At 44.1% G+C, this 15,972-nt stretch overlaps 1 pseudogene; it reads right to left on the bottom strand.

The window, feature by feature from the left end:
* Positions 1 to 6,439: 6,439 nt before the first annotated feature.
* LOC130019034 (lysine-rich coiled-coil protein 1-like) lies at positions 6,440 to 7,468 on the bottom strand (annotated as a pseudogene).
* Positions 7,469 to 15,972: the final 8,504 nt, after the last annotated feature.

Below are 15,972 nucleotides of genomic sequence, written 5' to 3'. Positions count from 1 at the left end.
CAACAAAGCTGAACGGCTCCAATTCCAACAGGTACAGCCCGCCCCCAAGGGCTCGGGTCCCTCTCTGGGCACGCGCAGCTAGAAACAGCCCCTAGACAGCCGGTTTTCAACCCCTGATCTGCGTGGGACGGGCACAGAGGCCCAGCTCTGGGCAACAAAGCTGAACGGCTCCAATTCCATACAGGAGACTTTCCTAACTCCTCGCCTAGTGCCAGGGACTCTTTCCGGAGCCGCGGCCGCTGACGCGGCCGCGAAATATTTTCCCACTGCATATGCCATAGGAACCATAAGCTAACTTCTTAGATGGAAACTTCTCTATTTTAGCTCAGCCACTAGAAACACAGTAGCTAATAACTCATAAGCCTATCTTAACTCACACTGCATATCAAAGCAGAATAGTAACAGTGAACGTGAAGGACTAAACCACACCTCTCACAATGGTAAATCAACGCAAAAGCCCACCAAACTTTTATATTGAAGAGTCTAGCCCAGATGACACCAACAGTACTGTAGTGTTAGACAAACTCTCTGACAAGAAATTCAGAAGGGAGCTACTTAGGATGCTTAGGGAATTAAAAGAAACAATGGAAACCAATGCCAATAGAAGACAAGAGGATCTGAAGGCAGAAATGAGGAAAATGCAATCAGAAATGTCAGACCTGAAAAATCTCGTAGGCGAATTGAAAAGCTCAGTGGAAGGCCTCAGCAGCAGAGTAAGAGCGCCTGAGAACAGAATCAGTGAGCTCGAAGATGAAGTTCAGAGACTCTCCAGAAAAGAGCAGAAAATGGAAAAGAGACTCACAATTCGGGAACAGATGGCAAGAGAAGATCGTGATGAAGCCAAGAGGGGTAACATAAGAATTATTGGAGTCCCAGAGGTACAGGAAGAAAACCTCGATGAAGAAGAAACTGTCAAAGAAATCATTGCTACAACATTTCCAGAGCTGAAGGAAACTTGTGACCACATTCAGGAGGCCCGAAGGGTACCAGCTAGAAGAAATCCGAATAAAAATACCCCAAGACACATTCTGATCAAAATGACCAAAACCTTAGACAGAGGCAAAATTCTGAAAGCAGCAAGATCGAAGAAAGAAATCTCTTACAAAGGAGCATCCTTAAAATTCACAGCTGATTTTTCTGATGAAACCCTCATGGCCCGAAAACAGTGGTGGGACATAGTAAAAAAACTCAATGAAATAAATGCCTCCCCCAACATACTTTTCCCAGCAAGACTCTCATTCATAATAGAAGGAACAACACACAGTTTCACAGACAAACAACAGCTCAGGAACTTCATAGACTCAAAACCATGGTTACAAGAACAACTAAATGGGCTACTTTAAGGCAAGAAAGGCCCCTCAAATACACCAAATTTTAACAGAACAATGGGACAAAATCCCATAACAATAATCTCTCTCAATGTCAATGGGCTAAACGCACCAATTAAAAGACATAGAGTGGCAGGATGGATTAGAAAATTGAACCCAACATTCTGTTGCCTGCAAGAAACGCATCTCAATAGTCAAAGCAAACACAGACTCAGAGTCAAAGGCTGGAAAACAATCCTACAGGCAAACAGCTCCCATAAAAAAGCTGGGGTAGCCATCCTTATATCAGACCACATTGATTTCAGAGTGAGGAAGGTCATAAGAGACAGTGAAGGCCATTTCTTATTGATTAAAGGATCTGTACAACAGGAAGAACTTACAATAATAAATGTATATGCACCTAATGAGAGACCAGCAAAGTACTTAAAACAACTACTCATAGATTTGGAAAAAGACATCAATAGCAACACAATACTAGTGGGAGATTTCAACACTGCTTTGTCACCTCTTGATAGATCAACCAGACTCAAGCTTAGCAAGGACATACTTCATTTGAGGGAAACAATGGAAGAAAGGGACTTAGTAGATATATACAGGACACTTCATCCACAAAAAGCTGAATACACATTCTTCTCAAGCGTACATGGAACATTCTCCAAGATAGACCACATGCTGAGCCACAAAACATGCCTCCATAAAATTAAGAAGGTAGAGATTGTATCAACAATCTTCTCAGATCATAATGCGCTGAAATTAGAAGTAAATCACACACAAAAACAGAAAACTAAATCAAACACCTGGAAATTAAACAGTGCACTATTGAACAACGAGTGGATTAGACAGGAAATCAAAGAGGAAATCAAAAGATTCCTAGAAACGAATGAAAATGAGAACACGAGTTACCAAAACTTATGGGACACAGCAAAGGCTGTGTTAAGAGGAAAGTTTATAGCTCTACAGGCATTCCTCAGGAAGGAGGAGCGAGCACACATAAGTAACCTAACCTCACAGCTTAAGAGCTTGGAGAAGGACCAAAAAAAGGAGCACAACCCGAACAGGAGAAAGGAAATAATAAAACTCAGAGCAGAGATTAACGAGATGGAAACCCAAAAAACAATCCGAAAGATCAATGAAACCAAAAGCTGGTTCTTCGAGAAAATTAACAAGATCGATAAGCCTCTAGCAAAACTCACAAAGAAAGGGAGAGAGAAAACCCTAATAAACCGAATCAGAAATGAAAAGGGGTTCATTTCAACAGAAACCACAGAAATTCAGAGGATCCTCAGGGAGTACTTTGAAAAGCTTTATGCCACGGAACATCAAAACCTCGAGGAAATGGATAAATTCCTAGACTCCTACAGACTCCCAAGGCTGAACCAAGAAGACCTGGAATACCTGAACAGACCTATCACCATCAAGGAAATTGAAATGGTAATAAAAAGTCTCCCCAAGCACAAAAGTCCTGGCCCGGATGGATTCACTAGTGAATTCTTCCAAATCTTTAAAGAGGACTTACTCCCGATGCTCTTTAAGCTTTTCCACGAAATTGAAATATCAAAAACACTTCCGAACAGTTTCAGCGAAGCAAATATCACACTGATACCAAAAGCAGACAGAGATACCACAAAGAAAGAGAATTACAGGCCGATATCCCTGATGAACACAGATGCAAAGATCCTCAACAAACTACTAGCAAATAGAATAAAACTACTCATCAAAAAGATCATACACCATGACCAAGTAGGATTCATCCCAGGGATGCAAGGATGGTTTAACATTCGGAAATCAATCAACATAATCCACCATATCAACAAAAGAAAAGATAAAAAGCATATGATCATATCAATAGATGCAGAGAAAGCATTTGATAAGATCCAGCACCCCTTTATGATGAAAACCCTAGCCAAAATGGGTATAGAGGGGACCTTCCTCAACATAATTAAAGCCATCTACCACAAGCCTACAGCAAGCATCATCCTCAATGGGGAAAAACTGAGAGCCTTCCCTCTAAGATCAGGGACGAGACAGGGATGCCCACTCTCTCCACTGCTGTTCAATATAGTACTGGAAGTACTTGCAATAGCGATTAGGCAGGAAAAAGATATTAAGGGCATTCAGGTAGGAAAGGAAGAAATCAAGCTCTCACTATTCGCAGATGATATGATACTCTACTTAGAGAACCCAATAACTTCCACCAAAAAACTCCTAGAAACAATAGACTCGTATAGTAAAGTTGCAGGTTATAAAATCAATACCCAAAAGTCCATGGCTTTCCTATACGCAAACAGTGAGAGAGAAGAAAGCAACATGAAAAAAACAATCCCGTTCACAATTGTGCCCCAGAAAATCAAGTACCTAAGAATCAGCTTAACTAAGGAAGTAAAGGACCTGTACAAAGAAAACTACAAAACGCTACTTCAGGAAATAAAAGAGGACATGAGGAAATGGAAAGATATCCCCTGCTCATGGGTCGGGAGACTTAACATTGTCAAAATGGCAATACTACCAAAAGCATTGTATAAATTCAATGCAATCCCTATAAGGGTACCCATGACATTCTTCAAAGAAATGGAGCAAACACTCCTGAAATTTATATGGAACAATAAGCCCCCACGAATAGCTAAAGCAATTCTTGGGAAAAAGAAAATGGGAGGAATCAACCTCCCGAACTTCGAACTGTACTACAAAGCAGTAATAATTAAAACAGCATGGTACTGGAACAAAGGCAGAACTGCAGACCAATGGAACAGGGTTGAATACACTGACATCTCTCCTCAATCATATGCTCATCTAATCTTTGATAAAGGTGCAAGTAATGTGAAGTGGAGTAAGGAAAGCCTCTTTAATAAATTGTGTTGGCATCACTGGACGGCTACATGCAAAAAAATCGGCTCAGAACTCTGCCTAACACCATGTACAAAAGTAAGATCAAAATGGATTAAAGACCTCAACATCAGACCAGAAACCATAAGGTACATTGAAGATAAAGTTGGCAAAACCCTCCATGACATTGAAGCTAATGGTATCTTCAAAGATGCCACGCCACTGGCCGAGCAAGTGAAAACAGAGATAGATAAATGGGACTATCTTAAACTAAGAAGCTTCTGCACCTCCAAAGAAACAGTGACCAAAATACAAAGACAGTCTACAGAATGGGAAAGGATATTCGCCGAATACACATCTGACAAGGGGTTGATATCCAGGATATACAAAATACTGGTTAAACTCCACAAGAAGAAAACATCCAACCCCATCCAAAAATGGGGCAATGAAATGAACAGAAACTTTCTCAAAGAAGAAATCCGAATGGCAAAAAAGCACATGAGAAAATGCTCTACATCATTAATCATCAGGGAGATGCAGATCAAAACCACAATGAGATACCATCTCACACCTCAGAGACTAGCCCACATTCAAAAGAACAAAAGCAACCGATGCTGGCGTGGATGTGGCGAGAAAGGGACACTCCTTCACTGTTGGTGGGAATGTCCACTGGTTCAGCCCTTCTGGAAAACAGTATGGACGATTCTCAAAAAATTAGAAATTGAGCTCCCATTTGACCCAGCAATACCACTCCTGGGAATATATCCCAGAGAGGCAAAAATGTATAGTCGAAGTGACATCTGCACTTGTTTGTTCATTGCAGCACTCTTTACAATAGCCAGAAACTGGAAGAAACCTGAGTGCCCAAGAACAGATGACTGGTTAAAGAAACTTTGGTACATCTACACAATGGAGTACTATGTAGCTCTTAGAAAAGATGAAGTCATGAAATTTACATACAAGTGGTACAATATGGAAAGTATCATGCTAAGCGAAATGAGTCAGAAAGAGAGGGATAGACATAGAAAGATTGCATTCATCTGGGGGATATAAAGTAACTAAGTAAGAGATTAATACCCAAGAATAGCTGAGATCAGCACCAGGAGGATTACTCCATAACTTAGAGGCCAGCCCGGTATCCTAGAGGAAAGGGCAGTTCAGAGAGAGAAGGGAGCACCAAATAAAGGATGTTTGGAGGATCCTCCCAGGAGGGGAGATGCATGTCGAAAGTAGATTATGGACTGAACATGTTTGCCACTCAATGCCTCTTTTGCAGACCACAACACCCAAAAGGAGAGAGAGAACACAGGGGATTGCCCTGCCACAGAGACAGGGGGGAAGGGGGGATGGGGGTGGGAGGGATATTATCCATGGTGGTGGAAAATGGGCACTGGTGGAGGGATGGGTATCTGATCATTGTATAATTGAAACCAAAGCACAAAAAATTGTAAATCTACAACTTTAAAAAAAAATATAATAAAGGGGAAAAAATTGTAGCACTCACAAATTCCTATTCTCAAAGTGGGTTTAAATATAAATAAACAAGGTACAGTATATAAAGAATCCTTTCATAACTATATAGTAGACTTACCCAGAAGACATTGCCTCTTAGCTACAAACTGTTACTGTTCTTTTCAAAGAAAAAATCACTTTTAAATGGGAACAGATCATTGACACAGAATAATGAAACGTAGAAACTAGAACATTTTATTATAAATATTTCTAGAATATAAACTCACTTCTAGAATGTTAACTTTGAAACTTTTTAAACTATTGTATTCTAGGTTTTTTATTGTAATGTATTTAATTTTCCATTTCCCAATCTAGAAAATACACTGCAAGTTAGATCTAACAATGAAAAATATCAACCAAAATTTCTTCATAGAGAAAACTAATGAATATAAAACTACCCAACCCAAAATGAAAACAAACCCAATCAAGAAATAGATTCTGCAAAGCCTATTAATCTTATCATTTAAAATAACCTCCCAAGGAAAAAATACTTCCATTTGATGAATAAAAGAGCCTATTAATGATGAATAAAAAAGCCTATTAATCTTATCATTTAAAATAACTTAAAAAATACTTCCATTTGATGAATAAAAGAGCCTATTAATGATGAATAAAAAAGCCTATTAATCTTATCATTTAAAATAACTTAAAAAATACTTCCATTTGATGAATAAAAGAGCCTATTATGATGAATAAAAAAGCCTATTAATCTTATCATTTAAAATAACCTCCCAAGGAAAAAAATATTCCATTTGATGAATAAAAGAGCCACTCTCAATAGGGGAAACTATATGTGAGAAAAATATAATGATGTTTTTAGAATGTGAGTAAATTAATTTCCATGATGGAGAGTAAGCATCTACTTCTTGTTAACTTGGCCTTTGTTCTAAGTGAAAGTACCTGTTCACATGAGTAAAATGATATGAATATGAACATCTTAACACCAAGTTCCTCAACTAGTTTTCAACTGAACCTTGGGAGAACCAATTCAAGAGCTTCAAAATCCAAGGATGGACTGGTCCCAAACCACTTCTTTGTCTGTCCTTTCTTTGCCTTGTTCTTTTCTCTCTTTTCTATGCTTATGTTCTTCTTTCTTAGAGGCTACACCTCGACTTTTCTTCTGTTTTTGATTCTTAGGTTATTAAGTACTGACCTTGACTGTTTCCAGCTCTGTTTTATTCCTTTGGTAGCTCTTGTGTCTGTCTAAATCTGTTTCCTCAAAATCTTTTTTTCCCTTATGCTTAGGTATTTCCTCTTTGAGTTTTTCTTTGCTTTCCTCTCTATTCCTTTTTCTCTTCTGATGTATCTCTTTATGACTATCTTGATGGGCACTGGTATTATTTTCTGGGGAGAGATGATTATAAAATCCAGATTCTACGCTGTATAAGCTAGAGTTATATTCTTGTTGACTAAGGTTCAGGGATACTGCTTTTTCTGAGAAACACTCCCTGGTGAATTGACAATCGCTCAGTGAGTCCAATCTTAGCCTGTTGTCATGAACAGGTAGCCACTGTGGTAACTGGTTTTTCACTGTTTGAGAAATAGAGCATGATCTTGGGTGGGTATGGATGATTCCAGATGGGTATCTTTGATCAAACATTCTATACCTATGTCTGTGATCAATCTCTTCTTTTTACCTACAGGTTTCCAAATAGTCCTCTCTCATCTTTCTGAAACAAGTCTTTGGCTCTAAGCCTCTGGCTTTCTGCACTTTGATATAATCTTCAAGTTCATCTTGAAAATAGTCATATGTCTTCACTGAATGCTTCATTAGGTTGACAACGAGAGATTCTCCTTATCAGGCTGAGAACTTGGTGGTGAAATCTGGTCAAATTCACTTATTAATTGCTTCAGTGTTTTTTTTTTATTCATTCATTATCCTGTTATTCGTCGATTGCCTCGAGCAGGCCCCAGTAATGTCTCTTTCATCCTAGCCCTGAGATTATATTCAAGGCTCTTTAAGAGAATGAGATCCATCATTGTTACTGGTATTTGGCATATTTGGTACGCCACGGGGAGTTTTCCAGACTCTGCCCTGTGAGCAGGCTACATTCGATAGCCTGCAAGTTTGTCCAAAGTAGGAATGAGATAATAAGATGTCATAAAAAGATGTCTTGATAAGATGTCGGGCGGCCGCGAATGCGGCCGCGCGGTTCTGAGAGCTGGATTTTATAGTCTCTGAGTCTTGGCCATTGATGGGATTACACTGCGCCAGGGGGCCAGGTGGTGGGTGTAACCCCCGCCTACTGGAATTTGGAGGATCTGGGTGGAGGATGCTCGACTCCAATCCGAGTAGGCTTGGAGATCTCGGCCACGGAACCCGCGTGGCTTTGTCTCTCTGCCAGTACCTTCATGTGTGCGGAGAGTGGTCTCGGCATGGTGGTGGCTGGTCCTGGAGGTCTTCCGCTGCCGGAGCCCTGGTCGGGGCGGTGAGGAAAGCTCAACCCGCTCCCCTCCAAGGGACCCTGGCGAGGAACAGCCAGGCGCAGGGGCAGGAGACTGCACTGGTCTCGTCCAGGAGCTGGATTTTACAGTCTCTGAGTCTTGGCCGTTTGTTTGTTTGTTAAACAAACAGCACCCAGCCCAGACAAGGTCAGACCTGAACACCTGAAGAACCTGCCGTCAGTACTCATCAATACACTGGCTCGGCTCTTCACTTGCTACCTGTATGAATGCAAGGTTCTGTCCCAATGGAAAACCAGCAGGACCGTACTACTGTTCAAGAAGGGAGACATCCACGACATTGGCAAATATCGCCCAATCTGCCTATTGTCTGTCATCTACAAGTTGTTCACTTGAGTCGTCCTAAATAGGATTGGCAGAACATTAGATGAAGGACAACCATGCGAGCAAGCAGGGTTCCGCAAAGGATTCAGCACCATCAACCATATCTACATGATAACCAAGCTCATTGAGGTTTCTTGGGAGTTCAAGATGCCGCTCTGTTTAACGTTCATTGATTTAAAGAAGGCCTTTGATTCTGTTGAGACGGAAGCGGTCATTGAAGCCCTAGCCAATCAGGGCATTCAAGCCCAATACATCAGGATCCTCCGTGAGCTGTATTGCGGATTCACTACCAGGATCTCACCATTCTACAAAGAAGTGATCATTGATGTCAAGAGAGGGGTGCGGCAGGGTGATACCATTGCACCGAAACTCTTCAGTGCCACCCTCGAGAACATCATGCGATGACTGGAATGGGAAGGAATGGGAGTGAAGACAGATGGTCGGCAACTACACCACCTCTGCTTTGCTGATGACATTGTTTTAATAACACCAAACATCAGCCAAGCGGCACAAATGCTGGCCGACTTTGACCATGAGTGTGGAAAAGTAGGACTACAGCTGAATCTTACGAAGAAAATGTTTATGAGATACAGCCTTGTTCCTGATGCCCCATACGCTCTCAACGGAACGACCATCTCTGAATGCAACAGCTATGTGTACCTAGGTCGAGAGGTCAACATGACAAATGACCTGGCACCCGAGCTGCGCAGGAGGAAGAGAGCAGCTTGGAACGCCTTCAAGAACGTCGAAGAAATAGCTTAGAGGACGAAGAACCTCCGGCTCCGGGCACATCTCTTTGATTCCACTGTTCTTCCTGCATTAACATATGCCTCAGAAACCTGGGCCCTATGCAAACAGGATGAGAACACTATTCAGGTCTCCCAAAGAAGAATAGAAAGAGCTATGCTTGGAATATCACGTTTCACTCAAATGAGAGAAAGAATCCGGAGTTCTGACATCCGTCGACGATCAAGAATCAGGGACGCTGTCTCATTTGCCAAGGTGTCGAAAATCAGATGGGCTGGTCATGTAATGAGATTTAAAGACGACCGCTGGACTAGAGCTGTTACTGACTGGATTCCAAGGGATGTCAAAAGACCGCATGGCCGCCCACCTACCAGATGGTCAGACTTCTTCGTCAAGATCATGAACGATTGGTTTGAGGCCCTTCATGTTCCCGGAGCGAACAGATGCCATTGGGCTACACTAGCACGCGACAGGGACAAATGGAGAGGTTACTGGCACCCGCTTGAGCAAATCAACGACTAACAGGAAGTTAAGTGATTTAAGTGATTGAGTCTTGGCCGCTGATGGGATTACACGGCGCCAGGGGGCCAAGTAGTGGGTGTGACCCCCGCCTACTGGAATTTGGAGGATCTGGGTGGAGGATGCTCAACTCCAATCCGAGTAGGCTTGGAGATCTCGGCCCTAGAACCCGCGTGGCTTTGTCCCTCTGCCAGTACCTTCATGTGTGCGGAGAGTGGTCTCAGCATGGTGGTGGCTGGTCCTGGAGGTCTTCCGCTGCCGGAGCCCTGGTCGGGGTGGGGAGGAAAGCTCAACCCGCTCCCCTACAAAGGACCCCGGCGAGGAGTGGTTTAGCATACAATTTATCCAAATAGTGAGTCTGTGTAACAATTGGGGAGTTACAAACCATGACGCAGAGATGACAAAATTAATTTAGATCAATAGTCCACTCCCATTTACCTCATAAAGTGAAATCCTCTGATTCAAACTGAAGCACTGCTCCACATAAAAGGTATATTACCTTTTATAAAAGGTATCTGTAAAATGTTCAAACGTTTGTTCATTTGCTGTGGTATCTTCTCTGAGGCAGGGGCGGGCGTCTAGAACTACTGTTTCCCCCTCCCCACCAGTGCTGCCGGCCACGAGAGAGGCTGAGGTGGGGGTGGTGGAGAGGCAGGGACAACCACTGCCACCACCGCCACAGAGTGGGCAGGGTGGGAGGGGGAGGAGGCTGCCATGCGGTCTTTTGACATCCTTGGAATCCAGTCGGTAATGGCTCTAGTCCAGCGGTCATCTCCAAATCTCATTATGTGTCCAGCCCATCTGATTTTCGACACCTTGGCAAATGAGACAGCGTCCCTGATTCTTGACCATCGACAGAGGTCGGAACTCCGAATTCTTTCTCTCATTTGACCGAAACATGATACTCCAATCATAGCTCTTTCGATTCTTCTTTGGGAGACCTGAATAGCATTTTCATCCTGTTTTCGTAGAGCCCAGGTCTCTGAGGCATAATGCAGGAAGAACAGTGGAATTGTGTGGGGTGATATGGGGTATTGTGGGGTGCTATGGGGTCCCGACCTGCAGGATTCCACCTATGAGAGATATCCTGGGTGAGGGGGCTTCCAAATGAGAAGAAATAGATGCTCGTCTTGGACGGGGAACATGTGACGACCTTTATTGTTGGCGAGGCACTTATATACCTTAAGGTGGTGCATGCGCGAAACAGAATGGGCTGACCTCTGTTGTAGCTAATGCTCAGTGGACAGTGGATGGACAATCAGAACGGAAAGTCAAGATAGCCGTATAAGAAGTGGAGAGTTACAGAAGTGGCTAGCCATATTGCATCATCCAAGGGCGACGTGGTGGGACGCCATGTGCTTGTGAGGAATGTAAAGTAAGTAAAGTAAAGGCCCTCCTGTTGATCATTGATTTGCTCGAGCGGGCCCAGTAACGTCTCCATTGGAGACTTTGTTGTTACTGTGTCTGGCATATCGAATACGTCATGGGGAGCTTGCCAGGCTCTGCCGTGCGGGCGAGATACTCTCGGTAACTTGCCGGGCTCTCCGAGAGGGTGTGAGGAATGTACCGACTCACAAAGCCAAGATGGAGACCTCTGGTCCCCACAGAATTGAAGAGGTGTGCCTGGAGCTAGAGGTCCTTCATCCTCTTAGTATTTATTCGTCACTCTTGAAGGCATTCCAAGCCTCTCTCTTCCTCCTGCACAACTCAGGTTCCAGGTCATTCATCATGTTGACTTCTCGACCTAGGTACACGTAACTGTTGCATTTGCAGATGGTTGTTCTGTTGAGAGTGAATGGAATGTCAGGAACGAGACTGTTTCTCATAAACATTGTCTTTGTGAGATTCAGCTGGAGTCCGACCTTTCCACACTCACGGTCGAAGTCGGCCAGCATTTGTGCTGCTTAGCTAATGTTTCGTGTTATTAGAACGATGTCATCAGCAAAGCGGAGGTGGTGTAATTGCCGACCATCTCTCTTCACTCCCATTCCTTCCCATTCCAGTCGTTGCATGACGTTCTCGAGGGTGGCACTGAAGAGTTTCGGTGAAATGGTATCACCCTGCCAAACCCCTCTCTTGACATTGATGGTCACTTCTTTGTAGAATGGTGAGATCCTGGTAGTGAATCGTAATACAGCTCATTGATGATCCTGATGTATTGAGTTTGAATGCCCTGATTGGCTAGGGCTTCGATGACCGCTTCCATCTCAACAGAATCAAAGGCTTTTTTAAATCAATGAACGTTAGACAGAGCGGCATCTTGAACCCCCGAAAACATCAATGAGCTTGGTTATCATGTGGATATGGTCTTCACACGCTACCTATCTGAATGCAAGGTTCCATCCCAATGGAAAATCAGCAGGACTGTACTACTGTACAAGAAGGGAGACATCCACAACATTGGCAACTATCGCCTGATCTGCCTATTGTCTGTCATCTACAAGCTGTTCGTTTGAGTCATCTTGAATAGGATTGGCAGAACACTAGATAAAGGACAACCATGTGAGCAAGCCAGGTTCCGCAAAGGATTCAAACTGAGAAAATAAATGTTAATAAGATAGGCCTAGTGAGCTAGTGCAGAGGTTAAGGCACTTGTCTTGCATGTGGAGAACTCCAATTTGATCACTGGCACTGCACTGGGCTCCTCAACACCCCCTGGAGGAACCCCTGAGCACAGAGAGTAGCCACTGAACACCACAGGAGTAGCCCAAACAGCCTTGGCCCTCAAAATGAAATAAAATGAATAATACAATATAACACAGAGAAATAAAATGTTGAAGATAAAATTTAAAAAATTTTAAAATAGACTATGCAAAGATCAACATGAATTAAAATAGTTACAATATTTAAAAAGAAATTTAAGAACACTTAAAAATTGAGTTTAGAATATATTGTTAAATGAATATCAAATACAAAAAAATAAAAAATAAAAGGTATCAAAAGTAAAAATTTAAATACATAAGGTGAAAATAAAACAAAACTAAGGAAAAGTGAAATGTTTTAGAACAAAATGCATGCACTCCAGCTCCTACACTCCTTTCCAGGCTCTTCAGATGTTTCTGTTGCAATAATCACACTCTCATTGCAGTACGAATTTTGCACCATCCATCCCCAGGCTGTTTTGGTTTCTCCCCACAGAAACTCCATTTGTATTAAACACTCCTCCCACTTCCAGCACACCCTGACGACCACACTCTTCTAGGTGGTTCTGAGAGGTCACATGGGTTGGGTGGGGCAGCCGGGAGTGAGTGCAGTGCACAGGCCCGCTGCAGGCTCCACCCACCCTCACGAGCGGGCCAATCCCAACAGATGACCAGTGCACATGCGCACAGAAGTGCAAGGTCTTGGTGGGCTACAGGTCTGGCACCTCGGTCCCCTGCATAAGACAGCTGAGACAGTGGGGGGATGTGCTCGAACACTGCCCAGGAGTTTTGGTGGGCACGGGGCCTGGGGGTGGGGAAGAGCTGGGGAGGGGAGGGTGGAGGGGAGAGGGGAGGGGAGGCTGTGGGCGGTCATGGGCTGTGGCCACTTCACGCGTGTGGTGGGGAAGGGGAGGAATGGCCTGCAGCCCGCCTCCCAGGTGCTCCCTTGAGGTGTTCCCTCTGTCCCGGCACCCCAGGTCTGTTGATTCAGGCTGTGTGGTTGTGTCCCCATGTGCCCCTCGTCTGGTTGGTCAGCGTGTGTGAGGGTGCGTTCCTCACAGGGCTCCCCAGAGTCCGCCACACCCCACCGCATCTCCCCGTGTCTGTGTGGTCTGGGCTGTGTGGCGCCTCTGCCGTGGCTCTGGAGGCTTTCCTCAGAGAAGTCCGTCTGTGTCTCTTCAGCCGCAGGCTACTGATCAGCTGCCTTCCTGGAGGCGGTGAGGAAGCCCGTTGCTCTCCTCTGCCTGGCACCGGGCCTTCCCCGTACCCCTCACGAGGCTGACGGCATGGCCCTGTGCTGTCTCTTGCTCCCGCCAGCGGCTCCTCAAACCAGAGCCTCACACGTTCAGGGCAAGGGCCCCATTGTTAAGGCTCAGTATTAGACTGCTCCAGACAGCCCACCTACTCCCGGCTTTGGATTTGGGTTCTGAACATTACACTTTCTGGGTTCACACACGCTAATAAGATGCCATCGTTCCATTTTAAAATGGAGTAAAAATGCATTGTATTATTCTCTTAGTTTTAAAATTTATCTACCGAAGTCTGGTTTGGAGTGATAGCACAGCAGGTAGGGCATTTGCCTTGCACGAGTCCAACCCGGGTTCCATTCGTCCCTCTCGGAGAGCCTGGCAAGCTACCTAGAGTATCCCACCTGCAGGGCAGAGCCTGGCAAGCTACCTAGAGTATCCCGCCTACAGGGCAGAGCCTGGCAAGCTCCCCGTGGTGTATTCAATATGCCAAAAACAGTAATAAGAAGTCTCACAGTGGAGACATTACTGGTGCCCACTCCAGCAAATCTATGAACAATGGGAGGACAGTGCTGCAGTGCTATATCTACCAAAGTAGGTATTATAATCTTATAATCTTGACTGTTGTGAGTCATGCTGCTGTCGGGATGGGTGTGCAGATTTCTGATAGGGACTCTGATTTCAGTTTCCCATGGCATTTGTGCTTGTCATGGATTGACATTTATATTGCTGTGTCTTGTAATTTTGATGTTTTAGTTGTTTGAGCGGATTACATAGTTTTCCTCTCCCAGGAGTTGACCTCTTTTATTTCTCAGGTTGCTGAATCGTCTTTGAGTTTTTGAACTTATCACATTTTCTCTACATGCCCATTAGTGGACATTGACCCTGTTGTACCTTTCCTTTGCTCTGAACATTGCTGCTGACATAGCCACATACTGTCCTTTGAACATTGTTAAAATTCTGGTGCAGAGATCCTGAGACTTCTAGTGAATTTTTTGAGGTCCTGACAAATAATTTCAAAGATAGGGTCACTTTATATTTACTCAAGTAGCCTTGCCATATTTGCTTTACATTGTGTTTATCATAGCCATTCCATCTGTGTATGCTTTAAGTTTTCATTTCCTCTGTGGCCAGTGACATTTCCAATGGATTTCCTATTTCTCTTGAAAATGAACTTTAGCACTCTATTGTGCAGTAAAAAATTTTCAGTTTGTGGTTACATAAATAGTTTAGCACAGATGAGTTTGTGTTTTAGATCCCTATAGGCACATGTAGTTTCTGGTTTTGGCATATCGAATACACAACGGATAGCTTGCCAGGCTCTTCCGTGCGGGCAGAATACTCTCGGTAGCTTGCCAGTCTTTCCGAGAGGGATAGAGGCTTTTGGGGCGACCTCTAATCACCCTTGTAGGTGTTACCATATTTGAACCCTATCAAATATGGTACGACAATTCCGGAAGATGGGTATTTAGTGTCTTATGATGTGGGTCCGGAAAGCGTCCTGGAGTGTGGCGACGGCTGTGGTTGGTGGGAGCAAGCAGAGAAGCTCTGTCCCTGGGTCCGCCGAGCCTGGAGTCCAAGGTCTCAGAGAGTTCCGCTTATCTTGTTATGTGGGTCTTCAGTCGTGCGTGAGTCTCGGCTAGAGCTGCCACGTGGGTCCGGAAAGCGTTCTGGAGTGTGGCGACAGCTGGGTAGCGGAAGTAGTGTCGATCCAGTAACTACAACTGGTCTCATTCACCTGACCCTGAAGGCTTCACCGACATGGCAGCACTGAGAAGGATGAGAAAGGAGAGGCCGACAAAATCTCAAGGCCGACCTAGGCTGCCACAACGAAGGAAGACAAAAATGATCGTCTGTACTTTCAATGCACGTACGCTAGCATCAGATGCATCCATCAAGGACCTGATGGTACAAGCGCGAAAGATCAAGTACGACATCATTGGTCTGACCGAGACAAGAAGGCACGAATCTCACCATGCCATTTTCGACACTGGAGAAGAATTGTTCCTCGGAACATGCGATAAAAGAGGTGTTGGAGGCATTGGTGTCCTTGTCAACACAAACTTGGCCAAGAGCATTGATTCATTCGCATGCCTAACAACCCGAATCAGACGTTTACATTTGAATAGATGTGGCTCACTGCCTGCAGTTTCTATCTTCGTTGTCGACGCACCAACATCTCATTATGATGAAAGAGAAATCGAGAAGTTCTACATGGAGCTAGAGAAGTTCTATAAAGAAGACCACACCTCCTACAAGATCGTTGTGGGTGATTTTAATGCCAAGATAGGACCAAGAAGATCAGCTGAAGAACTTCACATCGGGACCCATGGCCTAGAATGGAACGAACAGGGTGAGAGACTGTCT

The sequence above is a fragment of the Sorex fumeus genome, unplaced genomic scaffold (genome assembly GCF_029834395.1).
Source record: "Sorex fumeus unplaced genomic scaffold, SorFum_2.1 ptg000397l, whole genome shotgun sequence".
Lineage (NCBI taxonomy): Eukaryota > Metazoa > Chordata > Mammalia > Eulipotyphla > Soricidae > Sorex > Sorex fumeus.
This window is presented reverse-complemented; position numbering and strand designations above follow the sequence as displayed.